A 21,400-nucleotide genomic window follows, 5' to 3' on the forward strand; every position below is an offset into this window, starting at 1 on the left:
CACTCCCAGGACAGGTACAGCACGGAGTTAGATACAGAGTAAATCTCCCTCTACACTGTCCCCATCAAACACTCCCAGGACAGGTACAGCACGGGGTTAGATACAGAGTAAAGATCCCTCTACACTGTCCCGATCAAACACTCCCAGGACAGGTACAGCACGGGGTTAGATACAGAGTAAATCTCCCTCTACACTGTCCCCATCAAACACTCCCAGGACAGATACAGCACGGGGTTAGATACAGGGTAAATCTCCCTCTACACTGTCCCCATCAAACACTCCCAGGACAGGTACAGCACGGGGTTAGATACAGAGTAAATCTCCCTCTACACTGTCCCCATCAAACACTCCCAGGACAGGTACAGCACGGGGTTAGATACAGAGTAAAGCTCCCTCTACACTGTCCCCATCAAACACTCCCAGGACAGATACAGCACAGGGTTAGATACAGAGTAAATCTCCCTCTACACTGTCCCCATCAAACGCTCCCGGGACAGGTACAGCACAGGGTTAGATATAGAGTAAAGCTCCCTCTACACTGTCCCCATTAAACAACAACATGATTAATGTTATGATGAGAAGCTGGGTTTTGTTAGTTGTCGGGGGAGGTGATATTTGCAAGAGGAGGAGTTGAGGTTTGAGATGATGTGTGATCAAGGTATCTACACTAGCCTCTTTTGTCAATTGTGGTTCCTTTGGTAACACTCTCGCCTGTCAGGAGGTTGTAGATTCAAGTGGCTCTCCATAACCTGAACACAACAGTCCAGGCTGATTCTCCATTCCAGTCCTGAGGGAGTGCTGCACTTTGGATGGTGATGTCTTTAGAATGAATTGTTAAAGCTGTCTGCTCTGCCTGGTGTTTGTCTAAGAGATGCCCATGGCTTCGTGTTGGTGAAGAGCAGGGGAGCTCTCCCCAGTCTCCCGAGGGCAATATTTAATCCCTCAATCAACATAAGGAAAAAAACAGATGATCTGATCCTGATCGACTGCTGTTTGTGAGAACAGCTGTGTGCAAATCAACAACTGCATTTCCCACAGCCTGAGTGGCTACTCTTCAAGAGTTACTTCATTGGCTGGAACGTTCTTTGGGAAGCCTAGTGGTTGTGAAAGGCACTATACAAATGCAAGTGTTTCTTTCTTTCTGTGGCTGGGCTCAGCTCTCTGAGTGGCTGTAGCATCTTCCTTAGCTCTGTGCAGCATCACACATTCAGATCTAATGGTGCAGTCATGCAGTTAGTTACTGCAGGTGGCTGATTGTTACAGTGCTTGTAGAATTGGCTAAGGCACTCTGTAATCTTTCTCTGAGAGCAAAGGTTTCTTCTTGTACTTTAGAAACTCCTGCACTTCCCTTTTAAAAGTCCTGAGAGTGGTCCAACATTGTGCCATTTGCTGGTTGCATTAGTTAATGATACCCCCACTTTAATTGGTGCCTGTTTGCTTAATAGGATCCTTTTCTGCTGGATCACATTCCTTTTTGAAAGGAGCTCTGAACTGTTCTTTTGTTCTAAAATAGCAGCTTAATGCTGTGCCTGCTTGATAATAGGCTATGCTTTCTGCAGCAGCTGAATTTAAATGAAGAAACCATTGTTATCTGTGCCAAGCTCTTAGACTGCAATCCATTCCAGTCACCAGGTCAGGAATTAAAGTTATTAAAAATGTTGTTCCCTTCCCTCCATCTCTCTCTCGCTGGCTTTTATCTTTTCTAATGATATGGTACGTGAGGGTGAAGGGGGATTCTGACTTTCTGGGACACTGGAAGGTAATGTTCTCTCTAAAACAGAAATGATGGAGCAGCAAGTGAATCTTCACCCGACTATCAGCGTAGGAAATGGCATCTCACTCACTCACTCACTCTCACTGCTCCACTGCCAGATGAGCTGAGCTGCGAGGTCACAGCGGGAAATTGCCAGTAATTCAACAATGATTGCTGCAAATTGTCAGCTCAGCTCAGCTCAGCTCAGCTCAGTGAGGGGGAGGGGGAGGGGGAGGGGGGATGGGGAGGGGGAAGGGAACCAGCACACTTGGGACAGTGAAAGACTGGCTCTTTATGGGAAATGGCCTGTCTCAGACAGACAGGGTGTGGCTGTGAATCTGCAGAGTCCAGCTGTCAGGAGCAAGTGGTGGAACTTGGAGCTAGCTCAGTGGCTCTGGAGAGTAAAGGCACTCCGTGGAGGGAGGCTCTGCACATGACTCTCCTGTCTGTGCCCTCATAGCCAGTCTCAGGGAGTCAGGGGGTCAGTGGGTGCGCTGTCAAAGAGTTTTGTCCAGGACAATATTTATCCTTCAACTACCAACATCACTAAAAGAGATTAGCTGGTCATTATCACATTGCTGTTTGTGGGAGCTTGCTGTGTGCAAATTGGCTGCTGTGTTTTCTACATTACAACAGTGACTACTCATTAAAAGTATCCCACTGGTTGTATTTGTGTTGGACCAGAGTCCTTGTCAGTCTCAGTGTCTTGCTTAGTGCAGATAGCATGGAGACAGATCCTTTGAGATCTATATCAAGACCTTCCATATATGGTGGTAGCAGACGGTGAGAGACCATGACGTGGTTGGCAGCAGTGCTCACTGTCAAAGATCTCACAGCAGAGGATCCCAGAGCACAAGGCAGAGGCTACTACAGCAGCGACACCAACACTTACCCAGTTCCAATCCAGACTCCTCCAGGGAAGGACAGTCTGTAAATTCAGCAATTTAAAGGCCAGGGGACCTCAGTCCAGGTGCTTCAATTTCAAAACAAAAACTGTTCAGTCCTTCAACCACAAGAACTTGGCTTCCAACACTAGGCACAGAGACTCGTTCCAACAAACACCTCAGTTCAGAAGCGAACGAGCCCCTCGCTCCAAGCTCAGTGATCTGGGTAGCAGGTTTCATTTTATCTGACCGTTGGGATCAGCTATTTCAAAGCCGCTCACTCCCACAATGAAGGCTAGAGCGTCAAGTCTATTCAGAAAAAAAATCAAATGTACCCCAGGCTGAGAGAGCCGGGAGAGGCAAGTTCCAATGGCTCTCAGCAGAGCTGAGCACAGCAGGAGGTCCGTTCCTCCACTTGGTTTTTCAGGTATGGCACAAAAACCAGCTTCCCCACTCTGCAAATCGGGCCCAGCAGAATAAAACAGCACAGGTTCAATACTGCAACAGAAAGAACAAGCCGGGCACAATCTCTGCAATCTCAGGATCTGCAATTTAATATTCTTTCTCCTTATTTCAAGCCAGACTATAAGAAGCCAAGCATCTAAAGTGCTACCTTTAATGTATACAAGCAAAAGGAGAACATGATTTTCCTTTGGCAGCAAGTACACGGTCATGAGCCCACAGTGACAGAGCGTCTGTTCCCCGACAGCACAGGGACAACAGAGAGGCAGCAAGTGCAAATTCTCATCCAGAGACACAGCACTTAGCAACTACATTTGTGTAGCACCCATGGCAGCCAATGACCAACAACATCACAGTGGCAAATAGAAACTTGGCTATGAACTGGCAAGCAGGAGATCTTGCAGAATTTCAAGTATTTAGACAGAAGATACGCTTACATCTTGATCACCAGCAGGTACAGGAATAGGAGAAAAAGGCAGCTAGATTATCAATTACTCTTAACAATGAGGGGCTAATGTGTGTAAACTCATCAGGTCTATCTGATAAAGACCAAAAGGACCCCGATAAAATCTTCCGGCTCATCAAAAATCAACTAAAGGTTCATGTTCACTTTAGAATCCACAGGCTAGAGTTCATGTTGTACTGACAACAGCCAATTGGAAGCATGGACCATTTTATAAACAGGTGCCAGCGCAATGCAGCCACATGAACTTCAATGCCTATGTCCTTGCGGAGACATTGATGGAGCTTATCATCGCTTCAACGCCCATCAAGTCTTTCAGGAAAGTGCTACCAGACAATTACATAAGATTTCATAACTTAAGAAATAGGAACAGGAGTAGACCATTCAGCCCCTCGAGCCTGCTCCGCCAGTCAATAAGTTCATGGCTGATCTGTTTGTGTTTCAATTTCCACATTCCCATCTACCCCCAATAACCTTTGATTCCCTTGTCTAACAAAAATCTATCTACCTCCGCCTTAAAAATATTCAATGACCCCCGCCTCCACCACCTTCTGAGGCCGAGAGTTCCAAAGACCCAAAATCCTCTGAGAGAAAAAAATTCTCCATATCTCTGTCCTTAAAGGGTGACCCCTAATTTTAAAACAGTGCCCCCTAGTTCTGGACTCACCCACATGAGGAAACATCCTTTCCACATCCACCTTGTCAAGGCCGCTCAGGATCTTGTATAACTTCAATCAAATCACCCCTCACTCTTCTAAACTCCGATGGAAACAAGCCCAGTCTGTCCAACCTTTCCTCATAAGACAACCCACTCATTCCAGGTATCAATCTAGTAAACCTCCTATGAACCGTCTCCAATGTATTTACATCCTTCCTTAAATAAGGAGACCAAACTGCACACAGTATTCGAGGTGCGGTCTCACCAATGCCCTGTATAACTGAAGCATAACATAGCCAAAGATTACTCATTAGATGCACTAATAGACCATGATAGAAAATTTGAAGCATTAGTGGCTGGTGAACTAGCCAATTAAAAAAGAATCAAGCTCTCGATCACAAATCTACCATTACCGCAGTAATAAAAACATCAAAGGCACCTAAAACCTACAATGCAGTGTGGTCTTACACACACAACCACACAATGTCCAGCACTTTTCAATAACTGCAACATGTGCCTCACCAGAGGTATTGGGGGAAAATGTGTCCCAAATGCAACAAAAATCACATGTCCAAAGTATAAAACTCACAACAAGGAAGGGATTTCACAACAACCCAACACTGGAGACAGCTTCAGGGTTAACCTCACAAAACGTAAACAGGTTAATGAATTGACAGACACCCACACTACACCACAGTGTACAGATCCAAGCCAAACTGTACATATTGTCAACCTCACTCATCATGTGGACAGTCAGATCAGCTGAAGTATTTCTGTACTGTAAACTGTAAACATTAATTATCCACAACACTATGGACATTAAACCATACGTGTGAAAATCGATACTGGTGCAAGTGCTGACATCTTAGCATTGTACTTCTCAACACCACATGCATGGGACAATAGCACAACACAGTCCAGTCAACATCTGACAGGCTTACCACCCCCAATGGGCCTGACGCCCCATACATCAGCCCCATCACAATACAGCACCAATACAGAAGATCCAGGTGGACACCGGAGATTTTTGATGTTGTGGAAACCAGTGGCCCGGCAATCATTGGTTTGTCAGTGAGCAGTGGGGTGTACGTGGTTACTATGCATGACATGGGAGAGGCCACGACCACCATTAAACCAGGAAAACACCAAAGGAGGCATTGATTCCATAAGAGACACACAGGTAACCTCTGACACTTGGAGTTGGTTACTCAGCCGAAACAACAACAGCAATGTGCCTCTAGTCCTCCACGTGGACAATATGGAATACGAGGTGGAAGACAATCTCCAGCTTGCTCAAAACAAAAACAGAATTACCTGGAAAAACTCAGCAGGTCTGGCAGTATCGGCGGAGAAGAAAAGAGTTGACGTTTCGAGTCCTCATGACCCTTCGACAGAACTTGCGTTCGAGTCCAGGAAAGAGCTGAAATATAAGCTGGTTTAAGGTGTGTGTGTGGGGGGGCGGAGAGATAGAGAGACAGAGAGGTGGAGGGGGGGGGTTGGTGTGGTTGTAGGGACAAACAAGCAGTGATAGAAGCAGATCATCAAAAGGTGTCAACAACAATAGTACAATAGAACACATAGGTGTTAAAGTTAAAGTTGGTGATATTATCTAAACGAATGTGCTAATTAAGAATGGATGGTAGGGCACTCAAGGTATAGCTCTAGTGGGTTTTTTTTTATAATGGAAATAGGTGGGAAAAGGAAAATCTTTATAATTTATTGGAAAAAAAAAGGAAGGGGGAAACGGAAAGGGGGTGGGGATGGGGGAGGGAGCTCACGACCTAAAGTTGTTGAATTAGCTATACCTTGAGTGCCCTACCATCCATTCTTAATTAGCACATTCGTTTAGATAATATCACCAACTTTAACTTTAACACCTATGTGTTCTATTGTACTATTGTCGTTGACATCTTTTGATGATCTGCTTCTATCACTGCTTGTTTGTCCCTACAACCACACTCCCCACCTCCACCTCTCTGTCTCTCTATCTCTCCACTCCCCACACACACACCTTAAACCAGCTTATATTTCAGCTCTTTCCTGGACTCGAACTCAAGTTCTGTCGAAGGGTCGTGAGGACTCGAAACGTCAACTCTTTTCTTCTCCGCTGATGCTGCCAGACCTGCTGAGTTTTTCCAGGTAATTCTGTTTTTGTTTTGGATTTCCAGCATCCGCAGTTTTTTTGTTTTTATCCAGCTTGCTCAGCCCATTTTGGGAAGGTCAGGCTGAAATGATACAACAGGCCATCCAAGCAGACCCACAGCTTCTGCAGCTGAAGCGAGTCATTATTGCAGGGTGGCCTGATCACATCAAGGATGTTCGGAAAAGTATCCGAACATTTTGGCACTGCAGTGGTGAACTGGGCATCTCTAGAAGCAGCACATCCAAAGGCAACAATTTCTCACACCTTGGGCAATGTGCCAAACCACGTTAAGTCACCGACATGTCAGACACTTGGGCGCAAAATGAACAAAACGCCTTGCCAGAGAATTGGTCTATTGGCCAGGTATTAACAAGAATGTTGGCAGATTAACACAGACATGTCTTTGCCTGTCAGAGATGCACCAACCACAGCAGGAAGGGAACCATTGTTACCACATGAAATCTCCTCTGACCCTGATCTACTCCACTGATTTATTCCATCTAGACAGCGAAGATTTCATCTTGGTGAGGGACTATTTTACCAAATTCCCTTTTGTCCACCTGATCAAGGACACGACCAGCTTTACAGTTGTTGACACACTCACTGCGATTTTCAGCATGTTCAGTGTGCCTGAAACCATTGACTCAGACAACGGTCGCCAATATACAGGACAGCCCTTCCAGGGTATCTGCAAAAAATGGGGTGTGAAACACGTGACATCTTCCCCACGGTCCCCTCAGTCCAACGGGTTAGTGGAACATCAGGATGGTTAAAGCAACATTTCCAGAGGGTGAGACAAGCCAGCGGGGTTCTCAAATCGCTGTGCTTAATCTTCGTGCCTCACCTGCCAATTTGATTTTTGGGAGGCAAGTGCACACCCCTCTCCCATCCCATCTACTCCCCATCCTGATGGAAGCTCATGATATTCCATTAGAACAGAGAGAGAGGATATCCCTGCAGCACAATCAGAGAGCTAAATGGTTACCACAGTTGAATGTAGGTCAAAGTGTTTGCATACCGGATCAGCCCACACAGACATGGGGACATAGGAAGGTACCGTCACAGTGCACACAGCCACATGGGAAGGTACCGTCACAGTGCACACAGCCACATGGGAAGGTACCGTCACAGTGCACACAGCCACATGGGAAGGTACCGTCACAGTGCACACAGCCACATGGGAAGGTACCGTCACAGTGCACACAGCCACATGGGAACATGGGAAGGTACCGCCACAGTGCACACAGCCACATGGGAAGGTACCGTCACAGTGCACACAGCCACTTGGGAAGGTACCGTCACAGTGCACACAGCCACATGGGAAGGTACCGTCACAGTGCACACAGCCACATGGGAAGGTACCGTCACAGTGCACACAGCCACATGGGAAGGTACCGTCACAGTGCACACAGCCACATGGGAAGGTACCGTCACAGTGCACACAGCCACATGGGAAGGTACCGTCACAGTGCACACAGCCACATGGGAAGGTACCGTCACAGTGCACACAGCCACATGGGAAGGTACCGTCACAGTGCACACAGCCACATGGGAACATGGGAAGGTACCGCCACAGTGCACACAGCCACATGGGAAGGTACCGTCACAGTGCACACAGCCACTTGGGAAGGTACCGTCACAGTGCACACAGCCACATGGGAAGGTACCGTCACAGTGCACACAGCCACATGGGAAGGTACCGTCACAGTGCACACAGCCACATGGGAAGGTACCGTCACAGTGCACACAGCCACATGGGAAGGTACCGTCACAGTGCACACAGCCACTTGGGAAGGTACCGTCACAGTGCACACAGCCACATGGGAAGGTACCGTCACAGTGCACACAGCCACATGGGAAGGTACCGTCACAGTGCACACAGCCACATGGGAAGGTACCGTCACAGTGCACACAGCCACATGGGAAGGTACCGTCACAGTGCACACAGCCACATGGGAAGGTACCGTCACAGTGCACACAGCCACATGGGAAGGTACCGTCACAGTGCACACAGCCACATGGGAAGGTACCGTCACAGTGCACACAGCCACATGGGAAGGTACTGTCACAGTGCACACAGCCACATGGGAACATGGGAAGGTACCGTCACAGTGCACACAGCCACATGGGAACATGGGAAGGTACTGTCACAGTGCACACAGCCACATGGGAACATGGGAAGGTACTGTCACAGTGCACACAGCCACATGGGAACATGGGAAGGTACCGTCACAGTGCACACAGCCACATGGGAACATGGGAAGGTACCGTCACAGTGCACACAGCCACATTCATACGAGGCTGAGGTGCCAAACGGACAGATCCTCAGAAGGAACCATTGCATCGCATGTTGAACTACAGACAGATCAGACTGACGGTGACTCAGACACAGAGAGTGTTATTTCAGTCACAGAGGACCACATTAGTACCAACACTGCAAGACAAGATGATCCCTCAATGAACAACCAGGAAACACAAGCTGTGAATACACAGCCACAGGACACAGCACACCACACTGAAAACTACATGAGAAATGATATAGTCATGACATACACCCAGCAAAACATCACCTTCACGCATAAAGACTCTATACCATGACTCAACCTTGTATTGCCTGATGTTCACTGTTATGAATGTTTTCACAGTTTTACTTTTTATCAAAAAGAAAAAGGGGGACGTTGTGACATTGTAAGCATGTCAATGCAGACAATGAGATGTACCTTTAAGAAGCTGCATAGTGACATCACTATGATATCGCCATGTGTAAGGCTGGAGGATAAAAGGTACAGCCTCCATGTTAGATGTTTATTATTGCCTGTTATCTCTACTGTAGGTGTTCATTACTGTCTGTGACCCTGAAGATTTTGTGTATACCTTATGATTCAGGCTTATAGTCAAGTAATCAGCCTATGTAACTGCTGGGACCCAGGCTAGATCACAGCCTGTGCGGAGCTGTATATAGTTGTTGTTATAATAAACTTCATGTAATTGTGTTCGACCAGAACCGTCTTCAGTCTCAATATCTTACTCAGCATCGATAGCACAGAGACAGCTCCCTCGAGATCCACATTGGGACCTTCAACATATACGGTAGCAGCAGACTGTCAGAGACCATGACATCCCCCATCTCCCAACATATCTCTAGCTCACCTCTGCATTATTTCCTCTTCCCTGTCTGAGTACCAGCTGGAGGACCTTCATCTCTCAGTTGGCAGTTGGATGTTCAAATCCTGCTCCAGAGATTTGAGCCCCATAAACTAGGCTGACACTCTGGTGCTGAAGGAATGCTGCACTGTTGGAGATGCCACATTTTGAATGACATTTTAAAATGGAGACCCTATCTCTCCTCTCAAAGCTATTTTCTTCAGTCCTTGCAACAAACTCCATTTCCTATAGTCTCTCACTCTATCCCTCTCCATGGCAACTGTATGAGTCTGAACCTTGGCATTCTATTTGACCCTGGGATAAGCTTCCAATTACTTATCCTCACCAAGAAAACCTACATGCACCCCTGCTCCTGCTTCAGCTCATCCATTGCTGAAACCCTCATCCATGTCTAAACCAGACTTTACCTGCATAGTCAGTATGACATGCTGGGCACCAAATTAAGAAGCAGAACTTCAAAGCTAATAATTTCTGGATTATTACCTGAGCCATGTGCAAATTGGCATAGAGCAAATAAGATTAGAAGATGAACATGTGACTCGAAGACTGGTGTGGGAGAAGTGGGTTCCGGTTTGTGGGGCACTGATACCAGTACTGGGGAAAGTCGGGGCTGGAGCGTTCCTGGGACAGGTGTCCTTGTGAGCTGCCTAATTAGGGAAGTGGAGGGGGTTTTAAACTGAATAGTGGGGGTAAGGGAACACATTTGGGGAGATGTGTTAAACCAAAGAGCAGAGACAAGGTAAGAGAGAAAGGTATTAAGATGGGAAATGTAGAACAGAATGTCACAAGAAGGGACAGAGAGAACAAATGTAACAGTAAATCACCAGATAAGGCTAGACGCTACAAAAATAACAAAAGGACAAATCTAAAGGCTCTTTATCTAAACGCATGTAGCATTCACAGTATCACAGAATCTATACAGTGCAGAAGGAGGCCATTCGGCTCATCTAGTCTGCACTGACTCCCTGAAAGGATATTCCACCTAGTTCCACTCCCCTGTCTTATACCTGTAACTTTGCACAACAAAACAGGCTCAAAACAAAACAGATGAACTGATAACCAAATAGAAATAAATAAGTACGATCTGATAGCCATTACAGAGACATGACTACAGGATGGCACAGATTGGGACCTGAATATTGAAGGGTATGTGACATTTAGGAAGGACAGGAAGTTAGGAAAAGATGGAATGGTGGCTCTGTTAATTAATGATGGTATTAGCACATTAGCAAGTGATGGCCAAAGTTTAGGAAACTAGGATGTCGAAGCGGTTTGGGTTGAGATGAGGAATGATAAAGGCAAGAAGTCACTGGTGGGAGTGGTGTACAAGCCCCCTAATTGTGACTGCACAGTAGGACAAAGTATAAAAGAAGTGATAATGAGAGCTTGCTAAAAAGGTACAGCAATAATCATGGGGGATTTTAACCTACCTATAGACTGGAAAAATCAGATGTGCAAAGATAGCCTAGATGAGGAGTTCATAGAATGTTTTCAGGATAGTTTCTTAGAACAATGTGCTCTGGAGTCAACCAGAGAGCAGGTCATGTTAGACCTGGTATTGAGCAACAAGATTGGATTAATTAATTACCTCATAGTGAAGGCACCCCTGGGTAGTAGTGATCATAATATGATTGAATTTTACATTCAGTTTGAGGGAGAGACAAATACATCTTAGACTAGCATTTTAAACTTAAATAAGGGCAATTATGAGGGCATGAAAGCAGAGCCAGCTAAAGTGAATTGGCAAACAAGGTTAAGGGATAGGTCCTCGGAGGTGCAGTAGCAGACATTTAAAGGGATGTTTCAGAATACACAGAATAGATACACTGCAATGAGAAAAAAAAATTCCAAGGGGAGAACCCACCATCCATGGTTAAGTAAAAAAGGTATCAAACTTAAAGAAAAAGCATATAATTACGCAGAGACGGGTGGTAGGTCAGAAGATTGGACAGAATATAAAGAACAGCAAAGAATGACAAAAAGATTAATAAGGAGGGAAAAATTAGAGTATGAGAGAAAACTAACTAGAAACATAAAGACAGATAGTAAGTGTTTCTATAGATATTTAAATAAGAAAAGAGTTAACAAAGTGAGCTTTAGTCTAATAGAAAGTGCGCCCGGGGAATTGATAATGGAAAGTGGGGAGGTGATGGATGAATTAAACAGATATTTTCCTTCGGTCTTCACTTTAGAGGATTTGGGTAACATCCCGGAAATAGCTGCAAAACAGGAACTGGAAGGGAGGGAAGAACTCAGGAAACTTACAATCACTAGGAAAGTGGTATTGAGCAAATTGTTGGAGCTGCGGGCTGACAAGTCCCCACGTCCGGATGGACTTCACCCTAAGGTCTTGAAGAAAGTGGCTAGTGAGATAGTTGATGCACTAGTTTTAATTTTTCAAAATTGTCTAGGTTCAGGGGAGGTTTCATTGGATTGGAAAATAGCAAATATAACCTCTTTATTCAAAAAGTGAGGGAGACAGAAAGCAGGAAACTACAGGCCAGTTAGCTTAACAGCTGTCATAGGGAAAATGTTAGAAGCTATTATTAAAGATGTTATAGCAAGGCACTTAGAAAAATCCAAGGCAATCAGGCAGAGTCAATATGTTTTGTAAAGGGGAAATCATTTTTAAGCGATTTATTGGAGTTCTTTGAAGGAGTAACATGTGCTGTGGATAAAGGGGAACCAGTGGATGTACTGTACTGAGATTTCCAGAAGGCATTTGATAAAGTGCAACATCAAAGGTTATTGCAGAATATGAAAGCACATGGTGTAGGGGGTAACATATTGGCATGGATAGAAGATCGGTTAGCTAACAGGAAGCAGAGAGTTGGTATAAATGGGTCATTTCTGGTGGGCAGGTGTGATGAGTGGTGTGTCACAGAGGTCAGTGCTGGGACCTCAACTTTTTACAATTTATATAAATGACTCAGATGAAGGGGCCAATGGTATGGTGGCTAAGTTTACTGATGACACAAAGCTAGGTAGGAAAGTATTTGTGAAGAGGATGTAAGGAAGCTACAAAGTGACACAGATAAGTTAAGTGAGTGGGTAAAGGTCTGGCAAATGGAATATAATGTATGAAAATGTGAAGTTGTCCATCTTGGCAGGAAGATTAAAAGAGAAGCATATTGTCTAAATGGTGAGAGATTACAGAGCTCTGAGATTCAGAGGGATCTGGGTGTTCTGGTGCATGAATCACAAAAGGTTAGTCCGCAGGTACAGCAAGTAATTAGGAAAGCTAATAGAATGTTATTATTTATTGCGAAGAGAATCGATTATAAAAGTAGGGAGGTTATGCTTCAGTTGCACAGGGCACTGGTGAGACCACAACTAGAGCATGATGTACAATACTGGCCTGGAATCATCCCTGATTTGTACTAAATGAGGTAGCGGAAGTGTAGGACTTTACCTGCCGGCCGCAATGGTGGGTTTTTGTACTGCATAGTCCCGAGCCCGCCACAGTTACTTATGCATTCCCGGGAAACACAGTGTTTCTATGGCGGGCAGAGTCTTACTCACCTCCTCATCTCGCTGCTTCAGCACATCAGGCACCATATTTCAAGTCCAGCGGTGTGCACACATCTCAGTTCTTCCTTTCCCAAACACAGCTGAACTTTCCTCTCCACCCCCTCGACCATCATCCGATGTGAGCAGACCCTCAGCGGTGACAATCCAATTCCCCCGTGCTGCTTTGCAGCAAAGCCATGTCTATGAGAATCCACCCAGAATTCCATGGACATTCCTCCAGTGTGTCATTGGTGTCGGGCTCCAGCATCCTCTGCTTCTCGGATGTCCATGATGTGAGCAAGGCCCTGGTGGTAAGTCCCGACTTCTGCATGTCACACTTGTCAAGCCGTGTTCTACATCAGCATGTTTTCCCACCGATGTGAATGGACAATCCAGCAGGGGTGGGGCGGGGGGGGATAATTCCAGTGGGCAGGCCTAATGATGATTTGCTGATGTATTACAATGAGGTTCCCGATGTCTGATGGAGGAGAATGTGGCCCACCATTGGCAGGTTGAGCAGACAATTGCAAACTGGTTTCATGCCAACATGGAGCCTATCGCACCATATTGTCCACTCATGCACCATAAGTCCCAGCCCTGGTCTCCTTATTTAAGGAAGGATATAAATGTGTTGAAAGCAGCTCAGAGAAGGTTTACCAGACTAATACCTGGAATGGATGGGCTGTCTTATGAGGAAAGGTTGGACAGACTAGGCTTGTATCTGCTGGAGTTTAGAAGAGTAAGAGGTGACTTGATTGGAACCTTTAAGATCCTGAGGGGTCTTGACAGGGTGGATGTGGAGAGGATGTTTCCTCTTGTGGGAGAATCTAGAACCAGGGCTCACTGTTTAAAAATAAGGAGTTGCCCATTTAAGACAGAGATGAGGAGAAATTTTTTTCTCTCAGAGGGTTGTGAGTCTTTGCAACTTTCTTCCTCAAAAGGCGGTGGAAGCAGAGACTTTGAATATTTTAGGGCAGAGCTAGGTAGATTCTTGATTAACAAGGGGGTGAAAGGTTACCAGGGGTAGGCGGGAATGCGGGGTTGAGGTTACAATCAGATCAGCCATGACCTTATTGAATGGTGGAACAGTTTCGAGGGGCTGAGTGGCCTCCTGCTCCTAACTGATATTACCATGTGTGCCTATTCCAGTGCTCTCCTGGTCAGCTCTCACATTCTACCATTTGTAAAGTTGAGGCCATCAAAACTCTGCTGCCCTTGTCGTAACTTGACAGCAAACTCTGTTCCCCATCACCCCCGTGACCCCCATCACCCCCTTCACCCCCATCACCCCCTTCACCCCCATCACCCCTTCACCCCCATCACCCCCATCACCCCCTTCACCCCGTCACCCCCGTGACCCCCATCACCCCCTTCACCCCCATCACCCCCGTGACCCCCATCACCCCCTTCACCCCATCACCCCCGTCACCCCCGTGACCCCCATCACCCCCTTCACCCCCTTCACCCCCATCACCCCCGTGACCCCCATCACCCCCTTCACCCCCTTCACCCCCATCACCCCCGTCACCCCCGTGACCCCATCACCCCCTTCACCCCTTCACCCCCATCACCCCCTTCACCGCCTTCACCCCCATGACCCCCATCACCCCCTTCACCCCCATCACCCCCGTCACCCCCGTGACCCCCATCAGCCCCTTCACCCCCATCACCCCCTTCACCCCATCACCCCTTCACCCCCTTCACCCCCGTGACCCCCATCACCCCCTTCACCCCCTTCACCCCCGTGACCCCCATCACCCCCTTCACCCCCGTCACCCACGTCACCCCCGTGACGCCCATCACCCCCTTCACCCCATCACCCCCTTCACCCCCATCACTCCCTTCACCCCCTTCACCCCCGTGACGCCCATCACCCCCTTCACCCCCATCACCCCCGTGACCCCCATCACCCCCTTCACCCCCATCACCCCCTTCACCCCCGTCACCCCTATCACCCCCTTCACCCCCATCACCCCCGTGACCCCCATCACCCCCTTCACCCCCTTCACCCCCATCACCCCCTTCACCCCCTTCACCCCCATCACCCCCGTGACCCCCATCACCCCCTTCACCCCCTTCACCCCCATCACCCCCGTGACCCCCATCACCCCCTTCACCCCCGTCACCCCCGTGACCCCCATCACCCCCATCACCCCCTTCACCCCATTCACCCCCATGACGCCCATCACCCCTTCACCCCCTTCACCCCCTTCACCCCATCACCCCCATCATCCCCTTCACCCCCATCACCCCCATCACCCCCTTCACCCCATCACCCCCTTCACCCCCGTCACCCCCTTCACCCTCATCACCCCCATCACCCCCTTCACCCCGTCACCCCCTTCACCCCCATCACCCCCTTCACCCCGTGACCCCCATCACCCCCTTCACCCCCATCACCCCCTTCACCCCCGTGACCCCCATCACCCCCGTCACCCCCTTCACCCCCTTCACCCCCGTGACCCCCATCACCCCCTTCACCCCCTTCACCCCCATCACCCCCATCACCCCCTTCACCCCCGTGCTCGCTGACCTACATTGGCTCCCACTTCAGTAATGTCTTGATTTTAAAATTCTCATCCTTGTTTAAAAATCCCTCCTGGCCTTGCCCCTCCCTGTCTCTGTAATCTCCCCCATTCCACAGCTCTCCGCAATACGTGCTCTGATCTCATACTGATTCATACTGATTCATACTGATCTAATACTGATTCATACTGATTCATACTGATTCATACTGATCTAATACTGATTCATACTGATTCATACTGATCTAATACTGATTCATACTGATTCATACTGATCTAATACTGATTCATACTGATTCATACTGATTCATACTGATTAATACTGATCTAATACTGATTCATACTGATTCATACTGATTCATACTGATCTAATACTGATTCATACTGATTCATACTGATCTAATACTGATTCATACTGATTCATACTGATTAATACTGATCTAATACTGATTCATACTGATTCATACTTTTTCATACTGATTCATACTGATTAATACTGATCTAATACTGATTCATACTGATTCATACTGATTCATACTGATTCATACTAATTAATACTGATCTAATACTGATTCATACTGATTCATACTGATTCATACTGATCTAATACTGATTCATACTGATTCATACTGATTCATACTGATCTAATACTGATTCATACTGATTCAAACTGATTCATACTGATCTAATACTGATTAATACTGATTCATACTGATTCATACTGATTCATACTGATCTAATACTGATTCATACTGATTCATACTGATCTAATACTGATTCATACTGATTCATACTGATTCATACTGATTAATACTGATCTAATACTGATCTAATACTGATTAATACTGATTAATACTGATTCATACTGATCTAATACTGATTCATACTGATTAATACTGATTAATACTGATTCATACTGATCTAAAACTGATCTAATACTGATCTAATACTGATTCATACTGATTAATACTGATTAATACTGATCTCATACTGGCCTCTTGCACATCCCTGATTTTAATCACTTCAGCTGAGTGGGCCCCGTGCTCTAGAAATCTCTCCCTACACCTCTCTGTCTCCTACCTAAACCCCTCCACCCCTCCCTCCCTCCGCCCTAAAACCCTCCACCTCTCTCTGTCTCCTCCCTAAACCCCTCCACCTCTCTCTGTCTCCTCCCTAAACCCCTCCACCCCTCCCTCCCTCCTCCCTAAACCCCTCAACCCCTCCCTCCCTCCTCCCTAAACCCCTCCACCACTCCCTCCCTCCTCCCTAAACCCCTCCAACTCTCCCTCTCTCCTCCCTAAACCCCTCCACCCCTCCTTCCCTCCTCCCTAAACCCCTCCACCTCTCCTTCCCCCCTCCCTAAACCCCTCCACCTCTCTCTGTCTCCTCCCTAAACCCCTCCACCTCTCCCTCCCCCCTCCCTAAACCCCTCCACCCCTCCCTCCCTCCTCCCTAAACCCCTCCACCTCTCTCTCTCCTCCCTAAACCCCTCCACCCCTCCCTCCCTCCTCCCTAAACCCCTCCACCTCTCTCTCTCCTCCCTAAACCCCTCCACCTCTCCCTCCCCCCTCCCTAAACCCCTGCACCCCTCCCTCCCTCCTCCCTAAACCCCTCCACCCCTCCCTCCCTCCTCCCTAAACCCCTCCACCTCTCTGTCTCCTCCCTAAACCCCTCCACCCCTCCCTCCCTCCTCCCTAAACCCCTCCACCTCTCTCTGTCTCCTCCCTAAACCCCTCCACCCCTCCTTCCCCCCTTCCTAAACCCCTCCACCTCTCTCTGTCTCCTCCCTAAACCCCTCCACCTCTCTCTGTCTCCTCCCTAAACCCCTCCACCTCTCTCTCTCTCCTCCCTAAACCTCTCCACCTCTCTCTCTCCCTACACCTCTCCCTCCCTCCTCCCTAAACCCCTCCACCTCTCTCTGTCTCCTCCCTAAACCCCTCCACCCCTCCCTCCCTCCTCCCTAAACCCCTCCACCTCTCTCTCTCCTCCCTAAACCCCTCCACCTCTCCCTCCCCCCTCCCTAAACCCCTGCACCCCTCCCTCCCTCCTCCCTAAACCCCTCCACCCCTCCCTCCCTCCTCCCTAAACCCCTCCACCTCTCTGTCTCCTCCCTAAACCCCTCCACCCCTCCCTCCCTCCTCCCTAAACCCCTCCACCTCTCTCTGTCTCCTCCCTAAACCCCTCCACCCCTCCTTCCCCCCTTCCTAAACCCCTCCACCTCTCTCTCTCTCCTCCCTAAACCTCTCCACCTCTCTCTCTCCCTACACCTCTCCCTCTCTCCTCCCTAAACCCCTCCACCTCTCTCTGTCTCCTCCCTAAACCCCTCCACCCCTCCCTCCCTCCTCCCTAAACCCCTCCACCTCTCTCTCTCTCCTCCCTAAACCCCTCCACCTCTCTCTCTCCCTAAACCTCTCCCTCGCTCCTCCGTAAACCTCTCCACCTCTCTCTCTCCCTAAACCTCTCCCTCGCTCCTCCCTAAACCCCTCCACCTCTCTCTCTCCCTAAACCTCTCCCTCTCTCTCCCCCTTAAAACGTGGCTCTTTGATCAATATTCTGGGCTTCTTTTCTAATCTCCCCTGTAGTGACTCAGGGTTAGCTTGTTCACAATCCTGTGATGTTTTGGGATGTTTTATCCCAATAAAGATGCTTTATAAATACAAGCTCCTGTTTTTGATGCTGTAAAAAATTCCATGGCACTATTTTGAAGACGAGGGAATTTTCCCCAATGTTGTGACCAATATTTTGTCCTGCTATTCACATCACTAAAGCAGATTATCTGATCAATATCATGATGCTGATCGTGGGATCTTGCTATGCACCAAATTGCCACATTACAACAGTAGCTACATTTCAAATGTATTTGATTGGCTGTAAAGTGCTTTGGGATATCCTGAGGGTGTGGGGGAATGAGAGAGATGCATTTTTTTCTCTCTGTCACCTCAGCTGTAAACATTGGCTCTTGGGAGGGTGTCAGTGGCTATGGAAGCCTCTCCTTGGGAGGGGCAGGAGTGGAGTGTGGAAGGATGTGAGGGGCAGGAGTGGAGTGTGGAAGGATGTGAGGGGCAGGAGTGGAGTGTGGAAGGATGTGAGGGGCAGGAGTGGAGTGTGGAAGGATGTGAGGGGCAGGAGTGGAGTGTGGAAGGATGTGAGGGGCAGGAGTGGAGTGTGGAAGGATGTGAGGGGCAGGAGTGGAGTGTGGAAGGATGTGAGGGGCAGGAGTGGAGTGTGGAAGGATGTGAGGGGCAGGAGTGGAGTGTGGAAGGATGTGAGGGGCAGGAGTGGAGTGTGGAAGGATGTGAGGGGAAGCAATTGAAGGAGCGATGATCCAGAGGGTTTGGGAGGTTGATGGCATTTGGGCATATTAAAGGGGGAGAGTGAGCAGTGGTCCGTGTACTGGTTAAAGGTGACAGCCTCACTCAGTACACGTGTCCGCCCACCTACTCCCTCACATCCTGCCAACGTTTTGCAAAAATGATTAATTTTGACACTCAAACATTTCTGAACAGGTTTAATTTCTCAGCGAGAGAATTTGGAATCTCAGATTTGATGAGGGAGCTCACTGCAGTGAATAGCCCACGTTAATAAAGGTACCAATACAGTACAAACAGCTACAGAAGGCAGACAGCTACAAGACTGAGCAGGAGCTGGGGGCAATGGGGAGGTGCAGGAGGAGGAGAGAGGGAGAGGGCAAGGGGGCAGTGTAGGGAGGGGACAGAGCGAGAGAAATTTTGCAGCTTCAGAAGCAGATGAAGAATGCAAGACCGAGAAACAGTGGCAAAGAAAATGATATTTGCAATAGACCAATGTTACAAGATGTTATTAACTTGGTTCATCGAATGGGTCAACTCCAAACAGCAGATACAAACAGATGTACAATGCTTACTCCAGTGAGCAACATGAGCTAGAAGCAGGATATGTAACTCTCCTCTCGACTTATTCAAGTTGAAAATCATTGTTCCCTGCAAACTTACGCATAGGATCACATCGGATATATGTCACAGAAACAGGCCATTCAGCCCATCCAGTCCATGCCGGTTATTTTTTTAAAACTCATTAATGGGATGTGGACATCACTGGCTAGGCCACAACTTATTGTCCATCCCTAATTGTTATGATCCACTCAAACCTCATCCGATTTTTTCCTCATCTAAATCTATCATAGTAACGCTTGATTCCCTTCTCCCTAAAATGCTTGTCTGGTTGTCAGTGGGTCAGTGCTGAGGGAGTGCTGCACTGTCAGAGGGTCAGTGCTGAGGGAGTGCTGCTTTGCCAAAGGATCAGTCCCTTGCAGACCCAGTGTAGCAGTTATGACATTTAGGACTCAGCCAGCAGTGGTGCTACAGAGCCAGTCTTGGTGATGGACATTGAAGTCCCCCACCCAGAGTATATTCTGCACCCTTACCACCCTCAGTGCTTCCTCCAAGTAGTGTTCAACATGGAGGAGGCACTGATTCAACAGGCGGTTTACTTGCCCATGTTTGACCTGATGCTGAGACTTCACGGGGTCCAGAGTCAATGTTGAGGATCCCAGAGTAACTCCCTCCTGACTGTATCCCACTGTGCTGCCCCCTCTGCTGGGTGTGTCCTGCCGGTGGGACAGGACATACCCAGGGATGGTGATGGTGGTGTCAGGGACATTATCTGTAAGGGATGATTCCTTGAGGATGACTGGTCTGTGAGACAGCTCTCCCAATTTTGGCCCAAGTCCCCATGCATTAGTAAGGAGGAATTTGCAGGGTTGACAGTGCTGTGTTTGCCAGGAGGCCTGTCCAGTTTCTTTCCTTTTTTGAAGCCGTTTGATACAGCTGATTGTCTTGTCTCCTAAAGGATATTAGTGAGCCAGATGGGTATTTACCACAATCATCATCAGACTTTTAATTCTGGATTTATTTTTTTCTTGAAGTTCCCCCCTCTGCTGTGGTGGGATTTGAACTCAGGTCCCCAGAGCATTACTTCAGGTTTCTGGATTTTTAGCCTAGAGACAATACCACTAGGCCACCACCCCCCCTTCACCTGTCCACCATCTACAAGGCACAAGTCAGGAGTGTGATGGAATATTCCCCACTTGCCTGGATGAGTGCAGCTCCCACAACACTCAAGAACCTCGATACCCTCCAGGACAAAGCAGCCCCGCTTGATTGGCACCACATCCACAAACATTCACTCCCTCCACCACTGACACACAGTAGCAGCAGTGTGTGTACCATCTACAAGATGCACTGCAGGGATTCACCAAGGCTCCTGAGACAGCACCTTCCAAACCCACGAACACTACCATCTAGAAGGACAAGGGCAGCAGATAGATGGGAACACCACCACCTGGAAGTTCCCCTCCAAGTCACTCACCATCCTGCCTTGGAAATATATCACCATTCCTTCACTGTCGCTGGGTCAAAATCCTGGAACTCCCTTCCTAACAGCACTGTGGGTGTACCTACACCACATGGACTGCAGCGGCTCAAGAAGGCAGCTCACCACCACCTTCTCAAGGGGCAATTAGGGATGGGCAATAAATGCTGGCCTTGCCAGTGAAGCCCAGATCCCACAAACAAATAAATAAAAAAAACACTTTCAATCCCAATCCTTTTTGAACCATTCATCAGAGGAGGGAGATGTAGAGAGTGGGGATAGTTTAGTGTCCAGGCAGCTAAAAGCATGGAAGTCAATGGAGGAGCAATTAAAACGGGGCATGTTCAAGAGGCCAGAATTGTTGGAGTGCAGAGATCTCGGTGGGCTGTGGGGCTGGAAGTGATTACAGAGATAAGGGGGGGTGAGGACTTGGAGCAGGGAGATGTGGGACCAGGTCACTTTGGAATGGTGTTCATGTTGAATACAGC

The sequence above is a fragment of the Carcharodon carcharias genome, chromosome 12, assembly GCF_017639515.1.
Source record: "Carcharodon carcharias isolate sCarCar2 chromosome 12, sCarCar2.pri, whole genome shotgun sequence".
NCBI classification, from domain to species: Eukaryota; Metazoa; Chordata; class Chondrichthyes; order Lamniformes; family Lamnidae; genus Carcharodon; species Carcharodon carcharias.